The 17,387-nt window shown below is 33.6% G+C and overlaps 1 pseudogene; it reads right to left on the reverse strand.

Moving 5' to 3' along the window:
• Positions 1-2,824: 2,824 nt before the first annotated feature.
• Positions 2,825-3,312, reverse strand: LOC128566923 (ADP-ribosylation factor-like protein 2-binding protein; annotated as a pseudogene).
• Positions 3,313-17,387: the final 14,075 nt, after the last annotated feature.

A 17,387-nucleotide genomic window follows, 5' to 3' on the forward strand; every position in this document is an offset into this window, starting at 1 on the left:
GAATTAAATACTTTATGGCAAGCCAGAGCTGCCACTGAGAATTGCTAGAAAAAAAACAAATCACAGAAATCATATTTGTTAAAGACATCAGAAATTTTGGGAAAAATGGAATATGATGAATTAAAATTCCAGTGTATGTGAATCTTTCAGAATTGAGCTTAAAATTTACAACTGCCTTTTCAGAGAGGAAATTTCCCAATTCTTTGTGCAGGCAGAAAGCTGGAGATTGTGTAGGTCCCAGGCAGAAGGGAAAATTGAAGCAAAGAATTGGCAGTGCTTTAGATTACACAAACAAATAGCCAGTCTACTCCATAGACATTTGGAATTATTAGAGTTGCTCTGGGCAGAATACTAAAAAGCTAAACTAAAAACAATCTACAAGAAGGGTGGAAATGTTTAGAGCGCATGGGTGAGAAGAGACTGTCAATTCTCTTTTGCAAGCTGTGATAAGCAGAGCTCAAGGAGCAGAAGAGAGGTAGAAGTCAACTAACTTTTATCAAAACTTAAATGCAGCCTAAACGTACTTCAGTTCCAGACTGGATTAAGGTGATTAGTCCTTCATTCTACGTTGTTAACAAAGATAAAGGTGAGTCTTCTCTGAAGGAAGATAATATTCCTGGAGTCTCTTTAATTCTTTCAATCATATCAATCATAATAGCTATCATTTATTAAATATTTTATAGTCATTTAGCTATACAGGATCATGTGATTAATACCTAAGAAGGAGGAAGAATATATAACAGATGATAAAAGAAGACAAACAAGTGATTTAAAATATTACAAGCAATAGAAGATGACTTTAAAATGTCTATGACCATGTCCAAAGAATAAAAAAAATATGAAGAATATTAATGAAAAGACAGGCCATTTTAACAAAGACATAAAATTTTTAAGAAATAAAATGTAAAAATTTTATGTCTTTGCTAAAATGGCCTTTTCTTAATTTTTAAGAAATAAAATGTAGGGCAGTGTCTGTGGCTCAAAGGAGTAGGGCACTGGCCCCATATGCCAGAGGTGGAGGGTTCAAACCCAGCCCTGGCCAAAAACTGCAAAAAAAAAAAAAAAAAGAAAAAAGAAAGAAAATGTAGATACATGTACCTGCAATCCAATTTAAGAAATAGAATATTATCAGTACATAAGAATCTCTTGTGTATTTCATCTCTTGTGTATTTCTCTCAAAACTGTGTCACCCTCCTTCCAGTGACATCATCATCATGTTCTATATTAATAATTACCGTTTTTAACCTACCATATGTGTATCACTAACCAATAAAATATTTAACCTTAGCTCAATTTTGAACTATATACAATCAGGACAATATTTCATTTTTCTCTAAGTTGCTTCCATCTTTCAAATTTTGAGTCTGAAATCAACTTTATTGAGGTAATTTCCATTGCTGAATACTATCTATTGAAATAAAAATATCACAATTTATTTATGCATTTTATTGTGACATCTATTTGGATTATTTCCAATATTTATTTTTTTTAAATCATGCTGATATGGGTGTTCATAAAGTTGTGCACGCTATTTTAAATTGCACATGAACTTTATAGACACACTGTATATAAAATACATAAAAAATTATTAAACGTATTACTTTGTTAAAAATCAAAACAAACTTTAAAATTGAGCTACTGTGTTCTTCTCTCCAGAAATGTGATACACATGTATTCTAATAAGTAATAGTCTATCAAATATTATATTAAACTGAACCAAACAAATGACCAGCAAAGCTGTTTACTGGTTCCTAGTCATTTGGAGCTAGACCAGTGGAACTCCATCTTGGTAGGAGAGATTTTGAAAGGAAGAAGAAATTTAAGAGCATAAGAGACAACCTAACAATCTAGTTAGTACAGAAAAGATTTTCAGGAAACATGCACACATTTAAAATGCTGTAAGAACAGAATTCTGTTTAGTCAAATTGCAGCACCTGACATACATTCATCCTGCCCAGCAAAATAGGAATTAAATGCTAACACAGAAAATAGTTTTGCCTTCATAGCACTAACAATTAAGAAGCACATAGCATGTAGTACCTTGATCTTTAAGTGGGTAATTATGGTAATGTCCACTACCTAGCTTGTGTATTTCATCTATAAAAAATATTTTTTTCAAAAATAATACTTAAAATAGACTTCTAGAAACAGTGGGACTATATCAGGACTAGCAGAAAACACAGTGAACATAGTGATAACAGGACTACAAATGTTACGAACAGGGAGTTGATCTTCACATGCAGCCTTTAGGTAAAGGATCTCATTATTCATTGATTCCCATAGCCACAACAAGCTGTGATCATAGGAGATTTAGAAATTTCAGAATGGGCTTGAATAACACCTTAGGAAAATACTCAAAAACCCCATTGATGCTGAAAGATTAAAACTTTGACCCATGTGAAAAGGAGCTGTGAGTGTGCAAAAAAATCATGCAAAGCCTGATGGGAAAAATAGGATTCATGAAATTGTGGATTATTCCACAATGTAGGTATGTCAACAGGTATGCTAGGGAAGGGGTCCCCCAGATAGGATGTGTGACATGGGCTTACTTTAGGAGTCTGACTCAGAAGCTCCTGAGGAAAGCATCCTCATGGGGAGGAGGAAGAATACTTTGTTTAATGAATGTAAGAAGTTGTTTCAGAAGAAACAGTTCTGGGTGGGTTAGCTCATTTTGTTATTGATCCAACAATACTTAATATGAATACAGGATGGTGTCAGTTTTTCCAAGATGTATTTTTCCATCATCATTTGTTAAGTCTATTGGCCTGTTGGGCCAGTGACATCCAGAATGATCCCATTCATTGGCTGAAGGTAGGACCTGATATCACACACTGCTCTGAGAAGCTGGCAAATAAGATGATTTACACAACAAAGTCACCACTAACCCACTGCTTAAGTACAGTCCTCAGCCTTCTTTTTCTTTTTCTGCTCTATAGTCAAGAAATATTTCTTTAAAAGCCAGAACATCCATAAATGTGAACAGGATGTCAAATATGTCACCAGCCACTTGATCTTTATGGTGCCATAATGTTGTGATGAAAGTCACCATTTTAAATCCACCTGCTCTAGCTAGCAGGTGTTCTTTTACATACTTTTTTTAAGCCAAAGAAATATATTCATTAAAAATAAATGTGTGAGTTTATTCTCTTCTGTGTTTTCCAATTCCTGGCAGTACTTGTCTGTGAAATTTCTTTGTAATCACTGAAACTCCTCATCCATAATGATGTTCTCTAAATATCCAAGTACAGCCATCATATTTAGCTCAGAAGTAGAATACCAGGACAGCTCTAAGCTCTCTGCTAAGGCGTCCATCATGGATGCCAGGTAAACGCCCACAGGCGAGCCAGCTGATTGGGTTTCTAGCCCAACAGGGCCTAGTGTCCACTCTGCTCTGCAGGCTTACAATCCACAGCCAGGTCACGGCAGTCAATGGCCAGAAGGAAGGAGACCTCGCCACCTGGCCCTAGTCCACTCACTGCCCAGCTGGGTCACCACCTGTGTGGGAAACCTCAGGATTCCCAGCTGTAGACACACAAACCTGGATGCCAGGCTGCTTTGTATGTCACCAATGCCCCTGCTGTTAATATCTTTGTATGTATTTCCTGGGACACATTACAAGAGTTCTCTAGGGTATGTGTTTAAAAAGCAGAATTGTGGGCCAATGCTTTATCATTTCTCCAAAATGTTGTTAATGGAAAAGAACTCAAATTCTGTAAAATAATTTAAAGAGATTTATTCTGAGCCAAACTTGAGGACCATGGTCCAGAGCCACACCCAAGAAAGCTTGAGCTAGTGGTCTCCGTGAGGTTGGATGACACTTCAGTTTTACACATCTCAGGGAAACAGGAATTACATGTCAAGTTATAAATTAACATATAGGAGGCATACACTGGCTTGGCCCCAAAAGGCAGGACAATTCCAAGAGGGGGTTTACAGGTTGTAGGCGAGTTTAAAGATTCTTAGCTTTGTAATTGGCTAAAAGAATGAAGCTTTGTCTAAAGGCTTGAAATGTTTAAATGTAAAATAAGTAACTCTATTAATCAGAGACATGTCACCAGACATAGACTGAAACACAGGAGATCTAGTGGGTAAATTGAGAACCTGCCTGTGTGGTTCAAGCTTTGACTTGTATAGTCTTAGGCCCCTTGATGAGTTACTGAGGAAATCTCCAGGAAAAGGGGAGGCATGATGAGATATCTGATCTCCCTTCTCATGGCCCAGAAAGTCAGTTTTGGGTATTTCTGGAGTCCCTTTGGCCAAGAGTGGAGTTCATTGAGTTTTCTGGGGGCTATAAGATTTTATTTTAGTTCACCTTGTCATTCAAAGTGCTTTATCAGTTAATTTTCCTCCTGGCAGTGGATGAAAGGTCATGCTGCCTAACATGCTCACCAACATTAGGAATTGCTCCACTTCTTTTAGTTTTCTTGGTTAGGTGGGTGTGAAGAGGTATCTTACTGCAGTTTTAGTATTTACTTATGTCATTACCTAAGAGGTGGAAAAGATTGTTTCACGATTTGATGTTGTGTATGTTGGTTTCCTCTTTTATGAAATTCTAGTGTATATCTTTGACTTACTTTTCTATTTATTTGCTTTTCTTGAATCTTTGAGCTTTCCAAAAAATATTTCCTAATCTTTTAATTTTTCCATAGGTATCTCCCAGTTTTTTATGATCCTTTGCTGAAAAAATAGATTTTGTTTTGCAATTTCTAAACTTTTATCTCCCCCTAGAATTGACTTTATTTTTTCTTTGTATGATGCCAGATTAGGAGTGTATTTCAATTTATTGAAATGTGACCCAGCAATTGTCTCAGTATCATTTCATCCTTTATTATAAACATGCAATGTCCACAGATTTATAAATAAAATATAAATATATATATACATACCTATATATGTATATATGTATGTGTATGTGTTATAGACATGTGTACGTGTACATATAAATGGAGACAGAGAGAGGTACATTTTAGACTTTCTATTTGGTCCATTTGTCTATAATCACATTATTACCAATATATATGCATGATTATACATTCAAATTAAATTTTCATATTTGGTAAGTCATATTCTTTCCTTACTCTACTTTTTCATAAGGCCCTGTCATTTTTTAGTTCTTAGTTTTTCCATTTAAATTTTAAAAATAGGTTTTTCCCATTCCAAAAAATTCTCTTTTGTGATTTTTAAAATTATTATTATGTAGTTATTCTATCTCCATTAAAGAATTTGGATCTGCAACATCTAATTTTCCTGATTTAAAAAAAATCATATCAGGTTTTCATTGTTATATTCTTTCTACCCTGTAATTTTCTTTATATTTTGTGTATATTTTTTTCTAAGCAAGATAAAGCTGAATTAACTCATTTATGATTCCCATCTTTCTTTTAAAAATTACAGTCTATTTTCTTTCAATATATTTTATAATTCTCCATAAGGTTTTATACTACAAAAGTAATTATCTCATAAATTATTTCAAATCTTTAGAAATATAATTTGATTATTTTAAAAACCAGCAATCTTATTGTTGTTAATTTATTTTATTCATATTTTGACCTTTTTGGGATGTATTTTATGAACACAAGCATGCCATTTGAAAAAAAATATTTGAATTTCTTTCTTTTCAATTCCTTAGACCACTTTATATCTTTAAGGAACCTGATATTGAAGGCAGATGCAAAAATACTGAAGACCTAAGAATGATATAAGTTGGTTGTTCAATTAATTGAAAAAAGATCATGGAGTAGGTGGTATTAAAAAAATTAGTTGTTCATCCACAACATATGCTCCTAAATTTTCCCTGAATAAAAACATGCTTATAGAAGTTTCAATAAAATAAAGGAAATGTTTTAATTAAATTATAATTGAGAATATTCATTATTTCATTAAGATAATGAAAAATCTAGTACTCGGAGTCCTAGATTCTGGAATGATAGGTTTCTATGAGAAAAATAGCATGTTTAAACACAACTTAAAAAGCAAAGAAGAATTCTAACACACACACACATATCTAGAATATATCTGTTCCTACTAATAAATAAACATTATCTAATAAAACAAAATTTGAGATAAAATGTTGTGAAGAATCAATTTAAAAAAATTGTGCAATGCCAATTGTAGTTATTAAAGTCAAAGATACAAATTCACTAGTAAATAGAAAATTATAATTTCTTACTAAAATCTCATGATTCACCCATCAGACAAGCAAATATTGAAATACTTTTAGATATGATGTAGGAAATATGGTCTCATAGAAAATTGTACCAGTGTGCAATGTCACAATTTTTCTGGCCACAGTATAATAACGATCTAAATTTAGTAGGGCATGTCATTTGAGATATTTCTCTCACTTCTTGCCATTTCTCCTGCAGAAATATCCACATGCACAAAAGATACTGTAGGGTTTGTTATAACACCAAGAGATTACAATGGCATGTGCATATGATTCAGTACTATTTAATCCTTACAAAGTAAGCAAGTGGATTTAAGAAATTGATTTAAAATATCTTTTAGATATATTGCCAGAAATATATCAAGATGTATTTTACATCCATACAGTGGAATACTACTTAGCAATAAAGAGGAATTAACTATTCATGTTCTCCCCAACCTAGATTAATCCTAACATAAGCAGCTGAGTGAGATAATCCAGACAAAAACAGCACCTATGATCCCTTTATTTAAATATCCAGAGATGTTAATTAACCTATAATGAAAGAAGATACATCAATGGTTCTCTGAGGAAGGGGGTAGAGAGAGAGTTTTGAAGGGAAAAAGGAAAATTTTGAGGCTGATGGAAATTCTTATTATCTTGATTGTGGTGTACATATGTTAAGGCTGATCAAATTGTACTCAGTAAATGCATGTGGCTGGTATACTTTAACTATACCTCAGTAAGATTAGAAATCAACAATGCCCTAAGAAACCTAACACTTCAGGTGCTTTTTTAGATTTAGGTCCTTTCATGGCCCAATTCCAGGGGAGGAATCTTCATTACATAGGAATACTATACCTAGGTATCTACTCCATTTGAAAAATAGTATCATGGATCATATATAGTCTAGAGTTAACTAAAATTATAGAAGGCCATTGGAAGACCTGAAATTATTTGATAAAATGTGTGGTTAGACCTTGGTAGTAGGAGCGTTATTTTTTCACAGCCACACAGAAGTATTATCATCTGTCACTGTTAGAGAGCATGAATGGGGTTTTAACTGGCTAAAACCAGTTAACAGTTGGTTGGAATAGGTGATGTCAATAGTTCTGTCATCAGATTGGTGAATATGGTCAAATGTAAAATGGCTCACATCAAAGAAATAATTGAATTTAATTATTACTTGATGAGGCTCCTAAATTTGCTAGATTCATTTATTGTCTATAGATTAAGCCTTTACAATATTATCATTGTTCAAACTCTTTTTGTGGCTTCCAAACTTTTAAAAAGCTATAAACACTTTCATGAAGCAAACTCTTAGGCAAAACACTGAACTCAGTCACCCATCTTACTGTAAATAAAAACAGAACCTTATAACATTATTTTACTTTTACTTTTTAATCCTTATAACAAATAATAAAACAATTAGAGAATAATGACCAAAACATTGCACTCATAGAGTTTGTAGATGACTGTTGCTAATAAAGCATTCATTTTCTGTACCTTGCTTGGATAGCAGATTTTTCAGATATTCCAGGTTCATACAATTAAGTAGTTTCACATAGTATTTTTTAAATCATTTCCCATTGGAGACTGAGTATGCTCTACAACTAAAGTGATCTAGAAGTTTGAAGTGATGGTAACAAATGTTTCCCTCTGAGTTGAAACACTAATATCCAACAACTGATTTTATTTTTTTTTACCAAAAAGTCAGTCAAGAAGCACTGAACATTTAAATTTATCGTTAAAATTATTACCAAATATGAAAGTATCACAACTAAATGTGTTGTGCATTTACTTGCTATTGCATGATTTTTACTCTCTGATAGGCACACATAAAGCAGACATAAAGGATCATGTATAACATTTCACAATGAGGGACATGCAAAAACCAAAATCAAAATTAGAAAAAAAAATGGAGTCAGAATAGAGTGTCAAATTAAATGAACAATGAAACAATACAAGAAGTTCAAATATGCTAATCCAGGTGGCAGGAACACAGGAACACTGTGGTAGACAGAGATTTAAGACGACCTTCAATAATTCATGACTTCAACTAATCCCTTCTCCTTTGAGTATTAGTGAAGCCTTTAAATTATTTTTGATGAATAGGATATGGCAAAGGTGACGGGCGATCAATGTCATAGATGATTATATTAAATTGTGTGGCAAAGGTGAAGGTATTTTGCAGATATAATTAAGGCCCATGATTAGTTGACTTAAGCTAATCAAAAGAAAGGCTATCCTTGGTGAGCCTAACTCAATCAGGTGAAACCAATAAAAGAGTGTCCACGGATCAGACAGAGATCAGAGACTCTCCTGCTGGTCTTGAAAAAATAAATAAGCCACCATAAATTCTGCAGCTGCGAGGAGTGCTATCTAATAACAATTGTGTGAGCATAAAACAGTACCCTAAGTTTCGGATGAAACCCTGATCCTGTCAGCTCCCATGATCAAAAGACACAGAGGTAAGAAGAGCTGAGAAACAGCTAAGCTGTGCCCAGACTTCTTGACCCACAGACCTTGTGTGGATATTATAAATATGTCCTTGGCTGAGTGGTGTGGCTCACATCTTTAATCCCGGTGTTTTGAGAGGGGCCAAGGCAGGAGGATTGCTTGAGGCCAGGAGATTAAGTGTTGCCTGTGGAACATAGTGAAAGACTTCATCTCTACAAAAAATTTTGAAAATATCCAGGTGTATTGGTGTATACACCTGTAGCCATAGCTACTCCAGAAGCTGAAGCAGTTGGATCACTTTAGTTCAGAAATTCAAGGTTACATTGCATTTCTGTAAAAAAGGATAGATGTGGAATTCTTATTATTAGGTGACTAATACATGGCCAGAGTAATACTTCTGTGGAAGGTAGTAGCCAAAGCCAGTAATGTTATATTTAATTCGGAATATTGAAAGGTGTGTTTCAAAACAGAGTGTTAATACAAGTAATATTTGACTATAGCTTATTATGTCAACATTCTTGTCAATTTCTTCCCTCTCAAACTGCAATAAGTTAATCCTCATACAAAATTATGAAATAGCTGTTATTATCCTATCTTCATATTTCACTCACACACCTGAGACACAGATACTTAGGAAAATTGCCTAAGCTCACAAAATATCGTGTAGCATATCAGCAATTTAAAGCCAGTTTGTCTCCCAAGTAAAAACAATCCTTCTGACTAATATGATATTTTTGCCTTATAAATAAACATTCCAGCATTGGAGAAATTTAAATTTAATTGTATTTCAACATATTGAACAAGTTGGATGAAAAAGGTGAGTAAAATTATTTTAGTCCAAACAATCATGTATCTCTAAAGGGACTGACTTTCCTGACATCCTGTTAAATTCTTGATAAATGTAAAAGATAATTGATATTCTTGCCCACTGTTGCCTCTTGTCATAGGAAACAAAATTTAAAACTTAACTTCAAGGATAAAAGAGTACAAAACAGATCCATTTTTGTTGTATCTTTGGTTCCATGCCTAATTTTATAGACAAAATAAGATTTTTTTTTATTAAATCATAGTTGTGTACATTGATATGATCATGGGCCATCATTCACTAGATTCACAGACCATTTACCAAGTTCACATATACCCTTGTAAGATGCATCGCTAGTGTAATACCCACCACCCCCCTCCCTCCCCTCCCTTTCCCCCTTCCCCCTATTCTTAGGTTGTAACTGGGTTATAGTTTTCATGTGAAAACCCTAAATTAGTCTCATAGTAGGGCTGAGTACATTGGGTACTTTTTCTTCCATTCTTGAGATACTTTACTAAGAAGAATATGTTCCAGCTCCATCCATGTAAACATGAAAGAGGTAAAGTCTCCATCTTTCTTTAAGGCTGCATAATATTCCATGGTGTACATATACCACTATTTATTAATCCATTCGTGGATCGATGGGCACCTGGGCTTCTTCCATGACTTAGCAATTATGAATTGGGCTGCAATAAACATTCTGGTACAAATATCTTTGTTATGACGTGATTTTTGGTCTTCTGGGTATATGCCCAGTAGAGGGATTACAGGATTGAATGGCAGATCTATTTTTAGATCTCTAAGTATTCTCCATATCTCTTTCCAAAAGGAATGTATTAATTCGCATTCCCACCAGCAGTGCAAAAGTGTTCCCTTTTCTCCACATCCGCGCCAACATCTCTGGTCTTGGGATTTTGTGATATAGGCTAGTCTCACTGGAGTTACATGGTATCTCAAAGTAGTTTTGATTTGCATTTCTCTGATGATTAAAGATGATGAGCATTTTTTCATATGTCTGAAGGCCGCACGCCTGTCTTCTTCAGAGAAGTTTCTCTTCAAATCCCTTGCCCAGCCTGTGATGGGATCCCTTGTTCTATTCTTGCTAATGCGTTTGAGTTCTCTGTGGATTCTGGTTATTAAACTTTTGTCAGAGACATAACCTGCAAATATCTTCTCCCATTCTGAGGGCTGTTTGCTTGCTTTACTTATGTGTTGTTGGCTGTGCAGAAGCTTTTTAGTTTGATCAAGCCCCAGTAGTGTATTTTTGAAGCTGCTTCAATTGCCTGGGGGGTCCTCCTCATAAAATACTCGCCCATCCCAATTTCTTCAAGGGTTTTCCCTGCACTCTCCTCTAGTATTTTTATAGTTTCATGTCTTAAGTTTAAATCTTTGATCCAATGAGAGTCTATCTTAGTTAATGGTGAAAGGTGTGGGTCCACTTTCATTCTTTTACAGGTTGCCAGCCAGTTCATCCAGCACCATTTGTTAAATAGGGAATCTTTTCCCCACTGAATGTTTTTAATTGGCTTGTCAAAGATTAAATAACGGTAAGTAGCTGGATTCATCTCTTGATTCTCTATTCTATTCCAGACATCTACCTCTCTGTTTTTGTGCCAATACCATGCTGTTTTGATCACTATTGATTTGTAGTATAGTCTGAGGTCTGGTAGCGTAATTCCTCCTGCTTTGTTTTTATTTCTGAGTAATGTCTTGGCTATTCGAGGTTTTTTTTCTGATTCCATATAAAATGAAGTATTGTTTTTTCCAGATCTTTAAAGTATGACAGTGGAGCTTTAATAGGGATTGCATTGAAATTATATATTGCTTTGGGTAGTATAGACATTTTAACTATGTTGATTCTTCCCAGCCATGAGCATGGTATGTTTTTCCATCTGTTAATATTTTCAGCTATTTCTTTTCTTAGAGTTTCATAGTTCTCTTTATAGAGATCTTACACGTCCTTTGTTAGAAAAATTCCCAAATATTTCATCTTCTTTGGCACTACTGTGAATGGGATAGAGTCCTTAACTGTTTTTTCAACTTAAACTGATAGAGACCATCTACAGCAAACCCGCAGCCAATATCATATTGAATGGAGTTAAATTGGAATCATTTCCACTCAGATCAGGAACCAGACAAGGCTGCCCATTGTCTCCATTGCTTTTTAACATTGTAATGGAAGTTTTAGCCACTGCAATTAGGGAAGAAAAGGCGATCAAGGGTATCCATATAGGGTCAGAAGAGATCAAACTTTCACTCTTTGCGGATGATATGATAGTATATCTGGAAAACACTAGGGACTCTACTACAAAACTCTTAGAAGTGATCAAGGAATACAGCAGCGTCTCAGGTTACAAAATCAACATTCATAAATTGGTAGCCTTTATATATACCAATGACAAAATAAGATTTTAAAAAAATTTGTACGTTCTTCAAAAATTTATTTTCCAAAAATTGGCCTTCTTCATACTTGTTTTCACCAGAATTTAGTTTTCACTGAAAGCTAGTGAAGGAAAACATTAAAACCACCTTGCTTTTCTCCAATAAAATTCTATTCTTTTAACCTTTTCCCTATGTTGGGTGTTGTTTGAAAATGAACCGCACAAGTCAAATGTAATGTACTGAATACAGAGAGGGAGGGAGAGAGAGATTCTAAGTCTGATCATGTAATGGAAAATATTTCTAAATATAATTTTCACAGAGGATATGATAGATTTTGAAAATATTCATAATATGCTAATTTTCAAAAGTCTTCTTTCTTATCTGTATTAGTTTATATTATTTCTATCGGGCTTACTCTTAGGTATTCGGTATGAAATGTCCAGTTTCCTAAAGTCCTAAGTTTGACAGTTGATATCTGTGACATTTCACTTTGACACTTCTTATTTTTAGTTAGTTTGTTTTTTGGTAAAGATGCATTCTCATTCTTTCAAATGCACATTTTGCCTTGTGATTATCTCTCAAAAACATATTTAGAACAATTTTTGTAAAACCACAGAAAAGTCAGAAATTCGGGTTATTTTCTAATATGACATAAACTAAGCTAACTTTTGATTTGAAATCAGACATTTCATATTTAATGACCTAATCATAGCTTTTCTTATTTTATTATTTTCCCTCTGAGACATGTCTGCCTAAATAGATTTTAAACATGAAAATAATTTTTAAATCATTTCAGTGAGTGAAGTTACAGTATGGAAGATACAGTCATGAGCCACATGACAATGTCTTGGTCACTCATGGACTTCTGTGTGACAGTGTCCCATAAGATTACAACATTATTTTTTTATAGTACTTTTCAATGTTTAGATATATTTAGATACATAATTGCTTTCCATTGTGTTATAGTTGCCTATAATATTCAGTACAGTGACATGCTATCCAGGTTATCCAGGTTTGTAGTCTAGGAGCAATAGACTATACCACATAGCCTAAGTGTTTAGGAGGCTGTACCATCTAACTATGTAAGTACACTCTATGATGTTTGTACAGTAAAATTCCTAACAACACATTTTTCAGAACATATCCCTGTTGCTAAGTGGCACATAATTGTAATTAAATCCAAACACTTTAGGAATACCACACCTATAAAGCACGTTAGAGAACACTGTAAATCAGGCATCCTCAAACTTTTTAAACAGGGGGCCAATTCACTGTCCCTCAGACCATTGGAGGGCTGGACTATAGTTAAAAAAAAAAAAAACTATGAACAAATTCTTATGCACACTACACATATCTTATTTTGAAGTAAAAAACAAAACAGGAACAAATACAATTCACACCGCTTCATGTGGCCAGTGGGCTGCAGTTTGAGGATGCCTGCTATAAATGAACTCTTTCATACCCTTATCTGCTCTGTCAATGTTGAAGTGTTCCAAATAGCATGAGGAACTACTTATTTTTCCTTTAGGAAGTAAAAAACCAGACAGACTTAGTAAATTGAAAGGAAAACAAGTTGATGATAATGAAGTATATCACCAAAATGATAATGGAGAGTGTTAAAAAATCTAAAGGACAAGGTTTCTTTTAATCTATATATGAAGAAAAATAATTTAAAGTGAAAGTTAAAAATTACATTTGACATCCTCTATTTCAGAAGATGCTATTTTATTCTATATTGTTTTTCGCTGTTTCTATGCATGCAAAAATCTTTTTAATATCCCTTTTAAATATATTTTGCTATGCACATTATTCTGGGTTTTGATGCTTTATAAATGGAAGTAAATGTCTCCTTAACAATTGTGAAGCTTTCTGAGAGTGGAGAGAATGTCCCATGTGTCTGTAATTATTCCTGGCACCTCACACAGTGTTTTGCATACCAAGAAGCTTAATCATTGAGTGCGGCTGTGTTGTTTTCTTGTTTGACCTTATCTGCTGCATCTATTTGACCTTTCATAGGCTCAAGTCTCATAATTAACCTGGCCCTTTTATATTTCATTAAATTTCAATTCTTAGTACATAGTTTCGTAAGTAGAGGATGAAAAGCCTTCATGTTAAACCAGCATAATGCATGAATGCTTTAATCCTCCCACTTCATGCTTCCAGGCATCTAGAGAAATACTTCTAATCTAAGCTTCTCCAGCAAAGCTGAGGACTTAAGTCCCAAACTAAAAACATACATTTTTCCAAACTATAGCACTCTGTAGTTACCATGAATTATTTCAAAACCATAGAATTGTTGCAAATAAAAAGATGCCCCTTTCAGTTTAAAAGAATTTCTCATTTAGTGTTGTTAAGAGAAAAACTTTGCACAAATTAAATTTAATGAGATTTATGTGTGATATAAGCAAAGACCAACTCATGAATCAAGCAGCACTCTGAACCAGGGAGGTTCAGGGAGTCCTACCCAGCAGTGTGGCAGGCGGTATTTATAAACAGAAATAGGAATTAATGTATCAACACAGCTTGTTGGGGATAGCTCAGCATTTTTCTTACATGGACATGGTATGATGAGTAAGCCTGTTACTGGCTAAGGCTTAGCTAGTTTTTACAAGAATTTGCTCTTTATTCTCTTAATTAGGTTGTAGTTTCCCCGCTATCCTAAATTAAATTGCAGTTTGCTGTGTAGGAGCTTAAAGCTAAAGAGGCAGCTTTAGGCCATACTTAATGTAAATAATATGTTTATGTCACTAACTAGTATATTTTTTATCAAAACTTACATCATTTTACTTTTTTAAAATTTATTTAATTGTGAATGACTAGTTATGTATATTTATGGTTTTATTTTAAAATTGTTTCATAATTAAAGGGACTATTACTGAATAATTACAAATTTAGAAAAATTTTAAAAGTTACTACTTTTTTTAGTTCCATTTTAAATTAGGAGTATAAATTTTGAAGAGAAGATATCAAGGTGAATATTGTCCCAGCTTTTCATTAGAAGATACAAATTTTTAAATCATAATAAAAAAATGAAAAAAATTTTATAAGGAGTTTCTGTTGGATATACTGAAGTAACATTTAGTCTTCCAGAATTATGAGGATTAATGTGAGAAATTTGCATTTCATACAACAAAAGCAAAACAGTTTTTTCCCAAGCAAAAATTGGGCATTTAATTACTTTTTATTCTTCTCACTTCATTCTGAGACATGTGAGAACTCTATTTATTTATTATAATTTTTTTCAGAAATTAAAGACAACATGAATAAGAATAAAAATAGCAGCCAATGAGTTTTATTACAAGAGAGAATTATTTCTGTTTTCTAAGGCTTTCAAAAAACTTGATTAATATTTACAAAGTGGTAGTTTAATGAATTATAAATAAGAATATATTGGCAGACTAAATGAAAAAGACTTTATCAGATCAGGAGGAACAAGTTCAAGATGAAGCCTCATCATAGATCAGATAAATAAACCCAATGATATTTATTCAAACAGATTTAAAGGCTTCCTTTCATCCTCCTCCCCCCCCCAAAAAAAAGAGAAAAGAAAAAAAGAAAAGGTACTTCATTTCTACAATTAATTACTTTTTTGACATACGTCCTAGCCAATTTCTTCTCTGTGCAATTCTAATAAAAATGCTTCTTGCTGATCTCCCATCCATCAAATTAAATACCTTCTAGCCTTCCTTCTTGATTCAAAGAAACATTAAGACATTTCCACTAGATTTAAAAATGATCAAGTTATGCCACTCAAATTTTGCCAAATGCTTATTCCCTTATTAGAATTGTAAGTGCAAATGATTCCAAGGGTGGAAGTAACACTACCTATAATATTTTGGAAGACCAACATTATTAGACCTTATTACTATAATTTTTATAATTTGAATCGAAAATTTATTCTTCTCCCCTTGCTTAATAGAGCTTTTAATAAAATTTTCTGTCTTATCCGTACTCATATATCTAGAGTGAAAATTTTACATTTCTCATTTCCCCCTAAATTTATGTCTGTTAGTCTCTCATTCTAGTTCTTTACTCCCTCCAAGATGCAGGAAGTCTGACAGTGAATCGTTTAATGTCTTTTATGCTGAATCTCAAACAAGTCTTAAGGTATCAGGCTGCAAATAAGTCTTTAAGTATCAGGTAGAGATGTACAGTAATTAATGGGAAAATAATAAAATTATAAGAACATATAATACAATTTACACAGCAAAATGATATTTGAATATAAGAATTTGCAATAAACATCAATGCCTGATTAAGGCAGACAAAGGCCGGATTGTTTTATGTTCAAATACATATCATTATTGAAATGTAGAGTATAGTCTTAATTATTACATGTAAAATTTTACTTTAAAATTTAAAATTTAAAATTTAAAACACATTACTATGAATTCATTTTTTTCTAACTTTTTGTTTCAAATATTAATTTTTATAAGTTAATTAACATTAAAAATTAAAGCTACAATACATTTATATACTATAATTACAGTGATTTTATTTTTGAAATTTACCTATATGTCTGTAATTGAATAACCAGTATATTACACCTTCATGCTTCAAGCAATATTCTTTTTTTTTTTTTTTTTTTTATTGTTGGGGATTCATTGAGGGTACAATAAGCCAGGTTACACTGATTACAATTCTTAGGTAAAGTACCTCTTGCAATCATGTCTTGCCCCCATAAAGTGTGACACACACCAAGGCCCCACCCACTTCCCTCCTTCCTTCCTTCTGTTTCCCCCCCATAACCATAATTGTCATTAATTGTCCTCATATCAAAATTGAGTACATAGGATTCATGCTTCTCCATTCTTGTGATGCTTTACCAAGAATAATGTCTTCCACGTCCATCCAGGTTAATACAAAGGATGTAGTCTCCATTTTTTTTAATGGCTGAATAGTATTCCATGGTATACATATACCACAGCTTGTTAATCCATTCCTGGGTTGGTGGGCATTTAGGCTGTTTCCACATTTTGGCGATTGTAAATTGAGCTGCAATAAACAGTCTAGTACAAGTGTCCTTATGATATAAGGATTTCTTTCCTTCTGGGTAGATGCCCAGTAATGGGATTGCAGGATCAAATGGGAGGTCTAGCTTGAGTGCTTTGAGGTTTCTCCATACTTCCTTCCACAAAGGTTGTACTAATTTGCAGTCCCACCAGCAGTGTAAAAGTGTTCCCTTCTCTCCACATCCATGCCAGCATCTGCAGTTTTGAGATTTTGTGATGTGGACCATTCTCACTGGGGTTAGATGATATCTCAGGGTTGTTTTGATTTGCATTTCTCTAATACATAGAGATGATGAATATTTTTTCATGTGTTTGTTAGCCATTCGTCTGTCGTCTTGAGAAAGTTCTATTCATGTCTCTTGCCCATTGATATAAGGGATTGTTGGCTTTTTTCATGTGGATTAATTTGAGTTCTCTATAGATCCTGGTTATCAAGCTTTTGTCTGATTGAAAATATGCAAATATCCTTTCCCATTGTGTATGTTGTCTCTTTGCTTTGGTTATTGTCTCCTTAGCTGTACAGAAGCTTTTCAGTTTAATGAAGTCCCATTTGTTTATTTTTGTTGTTGTTGCAATTGCCATG

Source organism: Nycticebus coucang, chromosome 15 (assembly GCF_027406575.1).
Source record: "Nycticebus coucang isolate mNycCou1 chromosome 15, mNycCou1.pri, whole genome shotgun sequence".
Lineage (NCBI taxonomy): Eukaryota > Metazoa > Chordata > Mammalia > Primates > Lorisidae > Nycticebus > Nycticebus coucang.